Source organism: Amborella trichopoda, chromosome 7 (assembly GCF_054954075.1).
Source record: "Amborella trichopoda isolate Santa Cruz 75 chromosome 7, AtrichopodaSantaCruz75HAP2 v2.0, whole genome shotgun sequence".
Lineage (NCBI taxonomy): Eukaryota > Viridiplantae > Streptophyta > Magnoliopsida > Amborellales > Amborellaceae > Amborella > Amborella trichopoda.
Genome location: NC_142342.1, coordinates 36,279,839 through 36,285,005, shown reverse-complemented (window position 1 = coordinate 36,285,005; position 5,167 = coordinate 36,279,839).

The window sequence follows — 5,167 nt, the reverse complement described above, 5'->3', positions numbered from 1 at the left end:
TTAGTTTACCAAGATGATAAGGGATAGAGCCAGAGAGGGAGTTGTTTTTGAGAGAAATGTTGTGAAGCTCTGTGAGATTGCCAATCTCCACGGGCACCAAACCTGTAAATATATGTTGCTGCCCAAATCCAATACACTGAGGTTCGAAAGAGTGCCAATGGAGTTCGGGATTCTTCCTTCAAGATTGTTCGAACTAAGATTGAGGTGGGTTAAATAGGGTAATGACAAGAAATTCAATTCATCGAGAGTGCCTCTCAAACCGAAATTGAAAAGTTTTATCTCAATTATGCGTCCACCATTGCCGCATCGAACACCAGCCCACCCACAATGGCTGGTCCGGTTGGCGAAGTTGAGAAACCATGAATCCAAATTGGAAGCATTGAGACTGGTTTTCCAGTTAAATAGTGCTTCGGCTTCAAGTTCAACAAGTGATACACCAGTGGATGTAACTAAAAGGCCCAAAACAATTGGAAAGAGCAAAAAGATAGAGATTGGAAACCTCTGCATTTCCATTGCATGCAAAAGCGACTGAATTGGCTTGCTCTGAATACAGGATTCAGTTTCGAAATTTATAGACGGTGGAAAAAGGGGATGAATTATTGGGTTGGGGACTTTTATGAGCTCTGCCTTTCCTCAATCTCTACCGTTGAATTTTCATTGTTTCCACCATGAGTTTTCACGTTTCGTACTGGCGTGTTTAAAAATGCAAAAGAATATGGACGTGCCATTTTCACTTTACGTACTACCATGTTTCACGCCAAATAAAAATACGAAACAATGTGTACGCACCCATTATGTTTGCACTATACTTAAATAGGTAGTATATACTTATACACGTCTCAAGACAGTTTTTTTTTTTTTTGGAAAAAATATCTCCTTACCTTCTATCGAAAATATCTCCTTTCCATGTATTTTTAACTTCTGCCTCGCATGAGAATTATTGACCGAAAATATTCTTGGTTACCTAAAGGTATACGTCTTTTCTATCTTACAACCCCCATACCTTTTTTATTATGAATTTTTTACTTAAAAAAACACTAAAATAGTACCCTCTCAAATTTTTTTTCTTTTCTATTAACGTCGTCTATCTCTCAAATCACCGTCTCTCTCAACTCTATCTCTCTCTTTAAAACTCAAAATTACAGAGAAGTTTTCCTCTCTATATCATCTCTCTCCTCTCTCTCTCTCTCTAAAAACTCCCCTCTCTTAAAAAAAAGTTATGCCAAACCGGTACGGCCAGTTTCATACTTTGATATGTCTTTGCAATCACACTTTGATATGTCTTTGCAAGGAGAGTCGATGTAGAGGGAAGATAATTTTTAGAGAGAGAGGAGAAAGAGCCAATATAGAGAGGGGAATTTTTTTGAAACTTTGGGTTTTAGAGAAAGATGGAGTTGAGAGAGAGACAGTGATTTGAGAGAGAGAACGTTAACATAAAATTTTCTTTTTTTTGAGAAGGTGTCATTTTAATGTTTCTTTGAGTAAAAAATTCATGGTCAAAAGGGTCCAGGGGATTGTAAGATAGAAAATATAGATGTCATTTGTATACAAGTAATATTTTCAATCATGGAGTCTTATAAGATATAAAAGTCAAAAAATGGGGGATAAGGAGATATTTTCTCTTTTCTTTTTTGCCCCAATTTTGTCACTGGTCTGATTATTCAAATGTCAGATAGGATATTAATTGTTTTTTTAAAAAAATAAATAAATTTTGGCACTGTTTGATAGACATTTTGGGAGCGGTTAGATGCTTCAAATATCGAAATACTCTAAAAGTTGGGTTACCAATACTTTTTTCGATGGATCCGATGTTCAAAACATCTGACCATCTTATAACATAAAAAATGGGGTTTAGAGGTGGTCCGATGTAACAAACATCAGAACGCCTTTACACGTACAAAAACATAAGGTTCAAAAGTGGTCCGAGGCTTAAAACATTGTACGATAATATTTAATATTGTCGTGTCATCCGATATTTTAATCATTGGACAGCTGTCAAGGTTGCAACCTTAACAATCCAATTAAGGCGCACGTCCAAAATTTAAGTAATTTTGGTGTAAAAAATTCTTAGGATTATATGAAAATCTATTTTCATATCTAATTATCAAATTTTAAACTCCGAAAATGGTTAAAATCAAGTAGATCTATGAACATATGAAAACCTTGAAAATGGAAGGTCTAGGTAATGTGTTGCAAGATGCACTATTTTTGGGACTCAAAATATTTTTTTTTCTTCTTATATTCATACATCTCGATGTCGAGATGATCAATTAGAAGATTTTCCAACATTAAAACAACTTTTTCCAATGGATTTTTGAGATGCATCTTTAATTTTAGATTTTAATGTTGCAACGTCTCAAAAAAAAAAAAAACGAGTAAAATGAAGACCAAAATATCATCTGAGAAGCATGCGGTCCAACACAAAATGGGGGTGATCCGACACTTAGCTTTTGGAAAGCATGAGATCCGGTACATAATAGGGGTGGTCCAACACTTTAGACATGTGGTCTGGTACATAATAGGGGTGGTCCGACATAAAATGGGGGTAGTCCAACACTAGGCTTCTGAAAAGCATGCGTTCCGATACAAAATAAGGGCAGTCTGGCACTTTGGGCATGTGGTCCAGTACAAAATGAAGGCAGTCTGGCACTATAGGCATTTTTGTCAAAAATATATGATTTTTTTGACTTGAGGGATATTTGTTCAAAAAATTCAATTTGGGGTAAAAGTAGTTTTGGGGGTTTATGAAATTTTCCTTTTACATTTCAAGGCAATGTAAAAGATTCAAAGTGTGGTGATTGAATATGGTGGTTTTGTGTTTCAGGTGAAACCTCTAATAACAGGTTTTGGTTGCTTTGCCTTGGATATTCCTGGGAACCATGGTTCGATACTTTGCATGAATTCTTTCCAAGGAAGAATGTTCCAACAGTTCTATCTCCAATAAAATCAAGCTTGTCGGTCCGGAATTTACTCTTAGGAACTCGTCTAAACATCAGATTGCTTAATGTTTTGATGATTATATCATTTTGATATTTTAGACTTCGGACCGCATAATCGCAAATGCGCGGTTTTAAGTTTAAGGCGGTCTGATTATTTAAACGTCGAATAGGTCTAAAAATAGTTCTCTTCCACAGTAATATTCGGTCTGATGACACATCATACAAGGTATAAAAATGAATAAATAAATAAATAAATAATAAAATAAAATGGCAACAGGGACCTCTATCTAAATGACACATATTTATGGACTTTTCCGTTAAATGGATGTAATTTTTCCAATAAACTGGTATGGACGTAGTTTTTCCAATAAAATACTACACTTTGTTAAAAAAAAATAACCACACTTGAGAAACGTGTTATGTGATCTCTTCTTGAGAAAATATGTTTTGTATGGAATCTTCCTCTCTCTCTGTCTCCAATTTCTCATGCTTTTATTTTGTTTTGTTTTGTTGTGTGGAATTCTCTAAAGTCTTGCCCTTTAGATGACCCCTTGATTATGACTTAAAGAGAATCAGTGTTTTACCTGGACTCTCTCTCTCATAATTACTCAATGACATGAAAATTTACTCGGAGTTTTGTATGAAATCTATCTCTCTCTCTTACACAAATTTCATTTCGTTGATATTGCAAACGAAATGACATTCTCTCTAAAACTTCAATTAAGTGATCAACATTTCGACGGTCTACGAGTTCCTATTTTCTATCAAAATCATCCATTAGGGAAAAGTTTATATAGAGCCGAGGCTGTAAACAATCACATTCCTTCCTACCTCAAAAATTTCACTTGACGACATTGTTTTGATGTTAAAAAATCCTCAAATTGATCATCTTGACATCAAGATGTACAGACATAAGAAAAAAATTGATTTCCAGTTTTGGAAATAATGTATTTTATAATGCATTTTTTGACCGTCAATTTTCATGATTTTCAAATTTTTATAGATGTGTCGATCTACACCATTTTTTAAGCTTTAAACTTTTTAAATAAATATGAAAATAATTTAAGGCTATCACAAATATTTCTAGTGTTGAAACCACATTTCTCGACAGTATTTAAAAATAGGCCCTAATTTGATTGTTTGGAGCCTACGCTCTATACAAACCGCACCCTTATTTAAATTCTCTTTTCGTATCAAAAGTTTTTATGAGATTATCAAAGATTGATGTGTGAAATCGATCAAGTGTGGTAGTTGTTATGGAATATATAACATTCCATACAAGAGAGACCCTATTTTGTATAAGATTAACATTTGACATGATACAATATTTCTCTTGATCCCTTGTGATTAGTTCTATAAGTAATCACTAAGGCATTGTGTAGAAGAGGAACAATCCAGAGAGAAGTATTGGATTTATATAGCCTTAAAGGCCTTATGAGAGTTTGTATGAACATTGTATAGAGTAAAACATAAACTCAGTGGGAGTGTGGTCCGCTTGTGGACCATACTAGGCAAATACAATTTGTCAATACTCGGACTAGGCTTAACATGCTAGGTCAGCCGAGTTGGAAAAACCCAAGGTATATGGGCATAGAGATATAACGGATGAAGGTTTAGTGGCTTAGCTTTTGATGAGGTCGAAGTATGTCCGGATGAAAGACGAGAGAATGTATGACCCTTGTGTGTGATGAATAGTCTATAATTAGAAGTAATAATAGATTTTCATATCACCACAAGGCTTTACGGAACTGAAACTACATTTTCATCATACTTTTGAGGTGCACCTTTACTTCAATAGTATAAGGTTGACACCTTATACAAATCTCACCCCAAGTTCAAAGTCCCTAAGAATGTCATAGATGGCATGTTCAAAGGAATTTCACCTCGAAGCATATCGTTTGGTAAATCGACGTATTCCAAAACCTGCAGTTTGTGAATCTTGTCCGGAATCTCTCCACTGAGATGGTTGTGGGTCAAGTTGAGCATAAGCAAGCTACCTAATCTTATCAATTCTTTGGGGATCCGATTGGGTAAGACATTTGAGAAGTTGACGTTTGAAAGTACATTATTATAGCAACTGGGATATTTCCAAAACAGTTGTTGCTTACATAGAGAAGATTTTGATCTTGAGACTGAGGTGTAGGGAGTAAGGGCCCTTGAAAATTATTTGACCCTAGAGATAAAAAGTTAATTGCCACAAAGTTCCGCAGTTGTGGAGGAAGAGAACC